General features: G+C 36.7%; 1 protein-coding gene across 2 annotated transcripts in view; it reads right to left on the bottom strand.

Moving 5' to 3' along the window:
• The window catches only part of CPNE5 (copine 5), a 197,431-nt gene that overhangs the window by 120,178 nt on the left and 64,365 nt on the right, over nt 1-12,888 (bottom strand). The window lies entirely within an intron of this gene.

Genomic DNA, 12,888 nt, shown 5'->3' with positions numbered 1-12,888 from the left:
TCTGAAGATGGCTTTGTATCAACAATTCCACTGTCTCTCTTTTGATGATTAAAAAGGAGGAGGGGCTAAAGGAGGATAATGGATGACTGATGGTGATAATAAAATGAACCATAAAAGATTTGGAAAGCATCCTGAAAAAATACCATTAAATTTTTAACAAAACACAGATTTTAACAAAACACAGATCCCCTTCAAAGTGGCTAAAGCAAGATTAATACTTTCTTACAGAAAAGGAGGAAAACTAGCAAACATTTTTAGAATACATGATAAACAGAAATACTTGTGGAATAAGCAGACATCGCTTCACTGACCACTAGTAAAGGCTGACAGCAAATGCTTGTAGTTGGATTTTGTCAGACAGAACTGAAAGTTGTTTGCCTCCAGATGGAGCCTCTGAAATGGCCAGGATCCAAAAATAAAATCAAAGGGCTCTCCATGGGTGACATCGGCATGAATTCCAATCAACAATAGGTGGACAAAGAAGCATCAAACAAATGAACAAGTCGTGTAAATCTGTTTGGGGAAATGAAATGGGTTTCTGATGGCAATTCAGAATCAAATTGTCACCAGAAATTACAAAAGGACTTATCCTAGAGAAGGCTGCACCAAGGAAACAGAGGAAATTGGGTAACATATCTCTATGGGCTGCAAAGATCTAGTTCCTACAGAATGCCTGATATTATATGATCTGATGTCTAGAATTATACAACAGAAGCTCACTGACTTTTCACGGATTAGCAGATGTTGCTGTTGTGGTTGCTGTTCAGTTCTTTCAGTCATGTCCAACTTTTCATGATCCCATTTGAGGTTTTCTTGGCAAAGATACTAGAATGGTTTGCCATTTCCTTCTCCAGTTGATTTTACAGATGAAAAACCTGAGGCAAACAAGGTGAAGTGACTTTCCCAGGATCACACAGTTACTAAGTGTCTGAGGCTAGATTTGAACTCAGATCTTTCTAACTCTAGTTCCAGCACTCTATCCACTATGTCACCTAGATTGGCAGATAACAAATTTTCATGTTAAAAATATTAAAATAAACTAGTTAAAAATTAAACAAAAATTTAAATTAAATTAAAATTAATAAAAATTAAAAATAGAAAATTCAACCAATGAATTTTACTGGAACTGAGACAGTAAAACTAAAAACTATATTTTTAATAGATGTAGCCATAGCTAATGCTCATGATGTCCAAGTAACATAGGACAAAAAGTTTTCAAAATATAGAGATGTAGCAAAAGAATACAAAATCATTTGGGAATGAGATGATATATCAATACCTTCATCCTATCTGCAGCTGAAGTTATCCTGAGGATGCTTTTAATGAGAAGGAAACTTTTATTCACTTACAGATAGCAATTATCTTATCCCCTTGTACAGAAGTACAAAGAACACAAACCAAAAAGGAATACTAGCAGGATAGTGATTTGTCTTAGGATTATTTCTATCTGAACCTCATATTTTAAAAATGAGGATAATGAGATTACTATTATTGTTAACAATATTAATATTAATGGATTAGATGCATACAATGGTTTTACAGTTGACAAAGTATCAACATCCCTATAAATTAAGGAGTTATAGTATTATGGAAGTCAGTATAGCATAGGATGAAAAACACTAGATTTGGAATTTAAAGAACTAGTGTGAATCCCTGTTCTGCTACTAAACTATCTGTATGATCCTGTGCATAACTTTCTCTGATCCTCAGTTTCTTTCTCTGTAAAATGATGGTAGGGGATTAGATTATTTTTTAAGTTCCTCCTAGATTGAACAATCATGGATCTATTCCTACATTTTAGAGTTTGGGAATTGAGATTCAGAGAAGAGAATCCTTTTCCCCATGATAAATAGCCAGATCATAGACAGCTAGGTGGTACAGAACTGGACCTGAAATCAGGAAGATTCATGTTCATAACACTAGCTATGTGACCCTGGACAAGTCACTTAGTCCTGTTTGTCTCAGTTTCCTCATCTATAAAATGAACTGTAGAGGAAATGGAAAACTAGTCCAGTATTTCTGCCAAAAAAATCCCAAATGGGGTTAAAAAAATAGTTGGACTGAAAAATAACATTTTTATAACACTTTCATTTTCTTTTTTTTTTTATGCAAGGCAAATGGGGTTAAGTGGCTTGCCCAACACTACACAATTAGGTAATTATTAAGTGTCTGAGACCAGATTTGAACTGAGGTACTCCTGATTCTAGGGTCAGTGCTCTATCCACTGTACCATCTAGCAGCTCAACACTTTCATTTTCTAACAACTCTACCAAGCCCCCAGTAGAATCTTACCTTGCAAAAAATAAATACAAAGAAACAAAACAAATTAACGTATTGACCATTTTGAAGCAATAGTTTTTTTCCTTTTTGCCAAGAGGTGGGAGGAATTTTTTACCCTCAGTCTTCTTTAGCACATACTTCTGATATTTTATGTTGATTTCCTTTAAATTAATGTAATAACTGAGGCAGACAGGAGTAAGTAATTTGCCCAGGATCACCCAATTTGTAAGTGCCTGAGGTCAAAATTGAACTCAAGAAGTTCAATTGACTCCAAGCCTGGCACTTTATCCACTGTGCCACCTTCCTGCCCATAATAAAAAATACCCTCAATTAAACATTTATACTAAAGAGAAAAGAAAAAATACAGGACCCATCTTGTATGAATCATCATATCTCTAAGTCTATTTCCTAACTTTCTACCCTCTTCCTTTACTGAAACCACTCATTCAAGAGCTAAAATTGACTTTGAAATGACCTAGTATAATAAATTTTACTAATAGTTATCCTCCCTTGTCTCTGCTAACCCTCTTTCCTACCTTGACTTAAGAGATACCTTATTCAAAACAAGGATGCCCATTATCACTACTACTATTCAATATTGTATTAGAAATGTTAGCTTTATGAAGGGAGAAAAATCAAGAGAACATTGTACACATTAACAACAACATTGTGAGTTATTATCAACATTATCAATCAAGACAGATGTAGTTCCTCTCAGCAGTTCAGAGTCCAAAGAAACTCTGGGAGAACTGTTATGTACAATGATATCCACATACAGAGGGGAAGAAAACATGGAATCTGAATGTATACTATATTCATTTTTTGAAAACTTCTCTTATGTTTTTCCATCCTATCTCGTGACTTTCTTTCCTTCCCCTTAGTTCTAATTCTCTTACACAAAATGACTAATATGTAAATATGTTATAAACAACTTTTACCAGACTCACTGCCCAGGAGAGGAGTGAGGGAAGGAAGGGTAGTAGAAAAATGTGTAACTTATGAATTTGCAAATGGATAAATGTTGAAATATTACCATAATGTGTAATTGGAAAAATAAAATGAAATATAAATTTAAAAAAAGAAATGTTAACTTTAGCAATAAGAGAAAAAACAAATTGAAGGAATTAAAATAAATAATGAAGAAACAAAAGTCTCTTTGCAGATGATATGTTGGTATATTTGGAGAATCCTAGAAAATCATCTAAAAAGATACTTGAAACAATTAGCAACTTTAGCAAAGTTGCAGGAAATAAAATAAACCCACGTAAATCAACAACATTTCTATATATTAGCAACAAGACACAATAACAAGAGATAAAAAGAGAAATTCCATTAAAAGTAACAATGGGGGGGCGAAGCCAAGATGGCGACAAGAAGGGATCGAGTCTTAGGAGCTCTCTGATAAAATTCATCAGCTAAGGACTCTACCTAAACTTTAGAGAGACAGAACTCACAAAGGGACCCAGTGAGGCAGTTCTCCTACTCAAGGTAACCGGGAAAAGAGCAGAAAGGCTCTGCTCCCCGGGATTGGAGAGGTGGCCCGCCAGAGGGGTAGCCCACCAGAGCCAAAGAACCTCAGCCTCCCGGGGGCAGCCACAGGGCGCTGGGAGTCTCAGCTCACAGCAGCGGGGCAGTCTCCTGAGCTGCACCCTGAGGAGCACCAGGCACAAAGTGGGGGAACAGTGGGGGACCTCTGCCAGCACGTGGAGCCTAGCCCTCAGGGCACACAGCAAGCAGCATCTTCTTTCCCCAGCCCTAATCCAGGAAAAAGAAGCAGGCAGAGCCAGTAAGCAGGAGCCCCCAGGGCATGAGCCCATTGAGCTGAGGGAGGGGAGTGAAGAGAGACTGCCTAGCTCTGTCCTCTGCCCCTGAAACAGGACTCTGGGGCTCTGACCACATTCAGATCCTGATAGCAGTCTAGGCCCCCCCATAGAACAGCAGCCCCCCCCCCACCTCAGCCCCTTGGCAGAGGGGGGCGCTTATGGTCATTCACAGACCAGGAGGGAGGACAGAGCCGCACAACACTGAGACCCTTGTGGGAGTGTCCCAAAAGCTCAAGAGACACCCTGTAAGGGGATAATAGATAGAGTATGTGGCCATGAGGAGTTCATCCTGAGAGTCATTGAGACCTGGGACAACAGGAAGGTCCATACCAGAGTGCTCTGAACTCAGGAAGGAGCTCTGGCCCTTCTCTCTCTTTGTTCTCCTGCCTTTCATCCTTATCTTGTTGAATATTCTCAGGAAGGACCTTTTGTCCTTATCCCTCTGCCTTTCATCCTCATCTTGTTCAAGTGTCCCAGGAAGGAGTTCTGGTCCTTATCTCTCTACCTTTCATCTTTATCTTGTTGAAGATTCCACATTTTTCCAGGATACAGACCTTTTGTGGCATACCTGTTATACTTCCACGGGCCTGGAGATGAGGGATGCTGATACAAGGGGACTAGGCTTATATATACCCTTATTTCAACTATGTGAGTCGGAGATGTAGCATATACCTGCAATAAACTCCTTGCTTATCTCTCACTGGCTGACTTTCATTATTGAACATGCGGGACATGTCCGGCGGAGCTCCCCGAAGAGTTGTGTGAATTAAACTGAGACCTGGCTGCCCAGAGTGGACCGCAACAACACCCCAAACCAGGCCCAGGCTGGGAAAATAAGCAAGCAGAGAAACAAAAAGAAGACTATTGAGAAATATTTTGCAAATGAGCCCAAGAAGGACAAAAATACTCAGTCTGAAGATGAGGAAGCACAAGCTCCTGCATCTAAAGACTCCAAGAAAAAACAGAAATTGGGCTCAGGCTATGATAGAGCTCAAAAAAGACTTTGAAAATCAAATGAGGGAGTTGGAAGAAAAACTGGGAAAAGAAAGGAGAGAGATGCAGGAAAAACATGAAAATGAAGTCAGCAGCTTAGTCAAGGAAATCCAAAAAAATGCTGAAGAAAATAGCATGCTAAAACCCAGCTTAGGTCAAATGGATAAAACAGTTCAAAAAGTTATTGAGGAGAAGAATGCTTTAAAAAGCAAAATTGGCCAGATGGAAAAAGAGATAAGAAAACTCTCTGAGGAGAATAAATCCTTCAGACAAAGAATAGAATTCAGGGAGATTGATGAATTTACCAGAAATCAGGAATCAATACTTCAAAACCAAAAAAAATGAAAAATTAGAAGAAAATGTGAAATATCTCATTGAAAAAATAACTGATATGGGAAACAGACTTAGGAAAGATAATTTAAAAATTGTTGGAATACCTGAAAGTCATGATCAGGAAAAGAGCCTTGACATCATTTTCAAAGAATCACTACAGGAAAATTGCCCTGATATTCTAGAAGCAGAGGGCAAAATAGAAATGGAGAGAATCCACCGATCCCCCAGAGAAAGAGATCCCAAAAAAACAACCCCTAGGAATATTATAGCCAAGTTCCAGAACTCCCAAGTCAAAGAGAAAATATTATAAGCAGCCAGAAGGACACAGTTCAAATATTGTGGAGCTGCAGTCAGGATCACACAGGACTTAGCAGCAGCTACATTGGAAGCTCGTAGGGCTTGGAATACAATATACCGGAAGGCAAGAGAGCTTAGAATGCAGCCAAGAATGAACTACCCAGCAAGGCTGAATGTCCTCTTCCAGGGAAAAATATGGACTTCAATGAACCAGGGGAATTTCAAAGGTTCCTTTTGGAATGGCCAGAGCTGAACAGAAGGTTTGATCTTCAGATACGGGACTCAGGTGAAGTATGGAGATTGGAGGAGAGGGGGGAAATATGAGGGACTTAATGAGGATGAACTGCATGCATTCCTGCATAGAAAAATGACACTGATAATACTCATATGAACCTTCCCAGTTAATAGAGCAGGTAGAGAGAGCTTTTATAGTTGAAGCACAGGAGAAAGCTGAATTCGAAGATAAAATATGGTGTAAAAATGGAGTCAATAGAAAAAAAGGGAAATGGAATGGGAGAAAGAAAAAGGAGAGGGGGAATAGTCCAAGATAATTCACATAAGATTTTTTTTTATTACAATGAGCTATTGCAATGATATGGAAGGGGGGAGGCAAGGGGGAATGAGGGAAACTTTGCTCTCATCAGAGATGGCTAGGAGAGGAAACAGCAAATATACTCAATGGGGTATAGATATCTGGAGTAAGAAGGAGGGGGGAGCAGGGGGAAGGGGTGGGGATGTGAATAAAGGAGGAGAGGATGGACCATGGCGGGAGAGTGGCCAGATATAACACATTTTCTTTCTTACTTCTTGCCAGGGGCTGGGAATGGAAGGCCACAGGGCCAGGTGGATTCTGGGACTAAGGGGTGGTATGGGGGCTCAGGGCTTCTTGGCCCCAGGACCAGGGATCTGTCTGCTGTGCCACTCAGCGACCCTACAGCAGAGTCATAGTGAAAGGAGAGAGAAAATAGAGTACATGGTAGTGGAGAAATAAGAAAGGAGGGAGTTGAGATCAGCAATGGCAAAGGTGGAAAAATATGGAAATAACTTTTGTGATGGACTTATCATAAAGAATGAGATCCACCCATGACAGAGTTGTTGGTGTTGGAACAAAGACTCAAGCACATTTTTTGTTATGATTATTTGGGGGAGGGTGCAGGGCAAGTAGGGCTGGATGGCCTGCCTGGGGCCACATAGCAGGGTGATCTTTGGGTGTCTGGGGCCGGATTTGGACCCAGGTGCTCCTGGCTCAAGGGCCAATGCTCTGTCTGCCACCCAGCCACCCCTACTATTATTACTATTTTATTTTATTTTGGGTCTTTTTTTTCTTTCTTTCTTTCTTTCTTTTTTGGTTTTTGCAGGGCAGTGGGGATCAGGTGGCTTGCATGTCACACGGCTGGGTGATTGTTGGGTTTACGAGGCTGGATATGGACTCGGGTGCTCGTGGCTCCAGGGCTGGTGCTTAGTCCATCGCACCACCTGGCCATACCTACAATTATTACTATTATTATTTTTTTTATTTTAATTTTTTTCTCTCCCCTTTACTTTTTTCGCCCAAACAAGTCTATCTATATTCATGGGGGAGGAGGGGTATTTTGTTTACTTGTAAACAAGAATATTTTATTAATGTAAAAAAACATTTGTACAAAATGAGAATAAAAAATAAATTTAAAAGAAAAAAAATAAAAAAGTAAAAAATAAAAAAAAGTAACTATAGGGCGACTAGGTGATGTGGTGGATAAAGTACAATCCTTGGAGTTGGGAGTACCTGGGTTCAAATCAGGTCTCAGACACCTAATAATTACCTAGCTGTGTGGCCTTGGGCAAGCCACTTAACTCCATTTGCCTTGCAAAAACCTAAAAAACAAAACAAAACAAAACAAAAGTAACTATAGACAACATAAGTACTTCTGAGTTTACCTACCAAGGCAAACTCTAAAACTATATAAAAAAATACTACAAAACACTTTCCACACAAATGAAATCAGATCTAAATAATTGGTCAAATGTCAATTGCTCATAGGTAGATCAAGCTAATATAATAAAAATGACAAGTTTACCTAAATTAAATTACTTCTTCAGTGTCATAGCAAACCACCAAAAATTACTTCATTGAGCTAGAAAAATAGTAACAGAATTCGTATGCAGGAACAAAAGGTCAAGAATTTCAAGGGAATTAATGAAACAAAATGCAAAGAAAGGCAGCCTAGACATATCAGATCTAAAATTATAAGGCATCAGCCATCAAGACTGTTTGGTATTGGTTAGGAAATAGAGTGATGGATCAGTGGAATAGATTAGGTGCCAAAGAAATAGCAGGGAAAGACTATAGTAATCTAATGTTTGATAAACCCAAAGACTCCAGTTTCTGGGATAAAAACTCATCCTTTGATAAAAACTGCTGGGAAAACTGGAAGATAGTGTGGCAGAAACTAGACATAGACCAACATCTCACACTCTATCCCAAAATAAAGTCGAAATGGGTACAGGATTTAAACATAAGAGTGATACCACAGAGAACAACAAATAGAATAATTTATCTTTCAGATCTTTCAGATTTTTCATCTTTCAGATGAAAAGGTGAGAAATTTATGACCAAGGAACAAATAAAGAATATTATAAAATACAAATGAATGGTTGTGATTACATTAAATTGAAAAGTTTTTGTACAAATAAAACCAAAGTAAACCAAGATTAAAAGTAATGCAGTAATTTGAAAAAAACAATTTTTACACCTAGTATTTTTGATAAAGGCTTTGTTTCTAAAATAAATAGAGAATTGAGTCAAATTTATAAGAATACAAGTCATTCCCCATTTGATAAATGATCAAAGATGTAAAAAAGCAATTCTCAGGTGAAGAAATTAAAGCTATCTATGGTCATATGAAAAAATGCTCTAAATCATTATTGATTAGAGAAATGCAAATTAAAACAACATATCATATTAGCCAATATGACTAAAAAGGAAAATGATCAATGTTTTGGTGAGGATGTAGGAAAACTAGAACACTAATACATTATTAGTGCAATTGTGAACTCATCCAACTTTCTGGAGAGCAATTTGGAATTATGTCCAAAAGGGAAATAAAATTATGAATACCCTTTGATCCAACAATAATACTGCTATAACTATATCCCAAAGAAATAACAAAAATGGTAAAAAAAAAAACCACATGTACAAAAATATTTATAGCAAAGAATCAAAAATTGAGGTGATACCCATCAATTAGGGAATGGCTAAACATAATTTTGGTATATGAATGTGATGGAAGACTATTGTTCTATAAGAAATCATGAGGGATGGGACTTCAAAAATAGCCTGAAAAGTCTTACATGAACTGATTCTGAGTGAAGTGAGCAGAACCTGAACATTATACATACTAACAACATTAGATAATGATTAGGTAATTTCATTTCAGCAGCACGATAATCAAACACTTCTAAAAGACTTGTGATGGAAAATACCATCCATATCCAGAGAAGGAATTATGGGGTTTAAATGCAGATCAAAGCTTACTATCTTCAATTCTTAGAAGTTGTCTTAGGTATTATGTTTCCCCATTTCAATTTGTTTCTTCTTTCCCAACATGATTAATACAGATCTATATTTAGCATAGTTATACTGGTAGAGCCTATTGCTTTCTACAAGGGGGAGAGAAGGGAGGAAGGATGAAAAATGTGAAGCTCAACACCTTATAAAAAATAATTGTTGAAACCTATCTATGCATGTAATTGGAAAAATAAACAAATAAAATATACAAAAAAGAGAGATAACATATTCTTCCAGATTCTACCTCTTAAATTCCTGCTTTTCTATTTCCTTCATTAGCATCTTATCTGCCTTCTACCACTGTAGAATGAATGTACCCCAAGATTCTGTCCTTGGTTTTCTTCTCATCTGTCTTCACAATTTTCTCCCTGTTCAACATCATTCAATGTCATTGCTTCAATTATCACTCTAATGTAACTCATTATCTCTAATCTGGTCTTTTCTTGAATTATACAGAACAGCAGAACATTACCAGGGTGCTTCTTTGGCACCTCAAAAATAAAGTATATTTTCTTTCCAAAAACCCTGCTCCTTTGTCTCCCATATTTGCAACTTTGCTATTATCTTTTGACTCCTCCCTCTTTTCATCCTTCATATACAATTAGTTATTAAATCCTATTGATATCTACCCTGAGCTATATCTCCAAATATTCTTCTTATCTCTAATTGTCTAACGTAGGACCATATCACAATCTGCTAGTACCATTGCTGTATCCCCTAAAATGACATCCTGCCCAACAAAATTGAACTATAAAAATTAATGCAAAAAAGCAAACTTGATCCTACTGGCATTTCTGAGCCTTAGCAGAATAAGCTCCATGATGCAAATATGGCTCTGGATTGAATATCTTATTTTTAAACAAGGAGCATAAAAGAACAGCTTAAGAAAATAAACACATATCTGATATCTGGGAACCAAAGTAAGGACAGCACAGTGGGAAGTATTTAAATAAAAATCACCAGAAAGATAAAGAAAAGTTATTTCTGTGATAGAACTAAACTACAGACCACCTAGGCAGAAAAGGGAAATAGATAAGTTTAGAAATCAAAATGTAATAGTGATAGGTTACTTCATTTAGTCAGAATCCATCAGTTAAGAAGTCTATGCCAAAAGCAGAGTAATTAAAAAATTCCTCTTTTTTATTTCTTTTCAATGAACAAAAATATATTTTCTCTCCTTCCTCCCATTGAAAAGAAAAGGAAAATCACAGCCCTTATAACAATTGTAAGTAATCAAACTATACAAATTTCCATATTCAGCCAACAACTTATTCACTTATCTTAATGATAGTTTCACCCAACAATGATTCTTTTCTGGATCTGATTTTCTCACCAACAGAGAAGCACTGGTTCTGAATGAGAAATAACAGGAATCTTCTGGAGAAGTAATAAAAGCAAACCCAGCATATTCTGACTAGAAACCTGGATTTGTGAAGGTTTGATTATTAGAGGAAGGATCCCAAGGCTCTTCTAGATTCCACAGACTAAAATTCTCTAGGGGAAGCCAGATCTGGAGGTATGGGAAAACTCTCCAGAATGAAATTATGAAATTCCTAAGCTGCAAAAGGAAGCAATTCCCATAAAGAGGAAAAATTTGCCTGAGAAAGATGATATGGTTGTAAGAACTCATCAACCAATTTAGCTTTTCAAAGTTATGAACATTAGATGGAAGTGAAATAAAGTATGGGGTCTTAAGAAGGTGAGCTGAATGAACTGATGTTTAGCAAGAAGAACACTGTGCACACTAACAGCAACATGGGGGTGATGATCAACCTTAATAGACTTGGTCATTCCATCAATGCAATAATCAGGGACAATTTTACAGTACCTGTGATGGAGAATACCATCTGTATCCAGGGAGAAAACTGTGGAATTTAAACAAAGACCAAAGTCTATTATCTTCAATTTAAATAAAAAAGTGGCTTAAGTCCTACATAATTTTGCTATCTCTGATATTTTATTTCCTCCTCAAGGATACGATTACTCTCCCAACATATTCAATTTCAATTAATGTATAGCATGGAAACAATGTAAAGATTACTAGACTGCCTTCTGGGGGGGGGGGGAAGGGGGAGGAAAAATTGTAAAATTCAAAACTTTACAGAAACTGATAGATAGAAACTACTATTGTATATAATTGGAAAACAAATAAAATATTAATAAAATAGAAAAAAAGAAAGAAAATTCCCTTTGAAGCATTTCAGAAACCCAGTTAATGCAAACAATTTTTACTCATTAAATATCATTCTTATCAACTTAAAAAAAAGGTGAGCCAAACAATTCAGTGATCCAAGACAGTTCTGAAGGATTTATGATGAAAGATGCTATCCATCTCCAGAGAAAGAATTGATGGAGCCTGATTGCAAATAGAAAATACTTATTTTTTTGAAGTTTTTTCTGTGTCTTTTCATAGCATGACTTACAGGAAATGTTTTGAATAAATTACACATGTACAAACTAGGTCAAAATGCTTGCCTTCTCAATGAAGGAAGGAGGGAGAGAATTTGGAACACAAAATTTGCAAAAAGAAGGTTAAAATTGTTTTTACATGTAATTGAGAAAATAAACTATCAAAATTTAAAAAAATATAAGAAAGAAAAAATGTGAGCTGAATCTGAAAAGAAATGGTAAGAATAACACAAAGCATATTGGGGGGTGTTTCTGGGGGTGGGGAAAAGAAGGGAATGCTTAGCACAGTATCTGGCACTTAATAAATGATTATTGATTGATTGATTAAAATATGGAAAATGAAATTATCAAAGAAAGGTTAGGACCACTACTTGGGGTAGATGGAACAATGTCAATTGACAGCAGAGAGAAGTCAGAGCTGCTCATTTTCCTTCTTTATCTGCCCTTTAGACTGGAAAGGACAATACAAAAATGGAGTCAGGAGATAGTAAGAGAGCATTTAGCTGCCTTTGCTGAAATCAAGTCACCCAATCCAGCTGAACTTCATTCTCAAAAACTAAAGGGAAAAAAAAGGTAGATGTGATATTGGAACCACTGTCAGTGGTATTTTAAATGATTATGGAGAATATGAGAGGTATGAAAAGATTGGAGAAAGATAAATATTGTCTCAGTTTCCATAAAAGAGAAGAGAATGGAATTTCTAATCTATAAGCCAGTGAGTTTGACTTCAACTTCTGGGAAAATTCTATAATGCATTATTAAGGTAATAAAACACAAACTGCCTAGGAAAGGCAATGGTCACAAAAAAGGCCTAAAGACTGCATCAAAAGTAGATCATGTCAAATTGTTCTTATTTCTTTGGGGGAGCTAAACTGGTATGGTTAAGAGAATGCTGGAGATAGAATTTACCTAAATTTTAATAAAACTTTTCATTAAGTATGTCATGCTATTCTTGTGCACAAGATAAAGAGATGAGGGTAATGGTATTGCCCCTTATTTGCCCTTTATTTATAATAACTGCCTCTCCAAAAAAAGTGTAACACACTTTTAAGATTAATTTGCACAGAGTACATTAAATCAAGCCCCAACTTGTAGCATTTCTTAATTCCCAGGTGCAAATGCTCACCCTGAAAACTTAATAATTGGCTCTTGTAATTTGGTATAAGTTCCACCACACCCCTGGATATGGGTCAAACAATAGTACAA

The sequence above is a fragment of the Macrotis lagotis genome, chromosome 5 (genome assembly GCF_037893015.1).
Source record: "Macrotis lagotis isolate mMagLag1 chromosome 5, bilby.v1.9.chrom.fasta, whole genome shotgun sequence".
In the NCBI taxonomy this organism is placed as follows: domain Eukaryota; kingdom Metazoa; phylum Chordata; class Mammalia; order Peramelemorphia; family Peramelidae; genus Macrotis; species Macrotis lagotis.
This window is presented reverse-complemented; position numbering and strand designations above follow the sequence as displayed.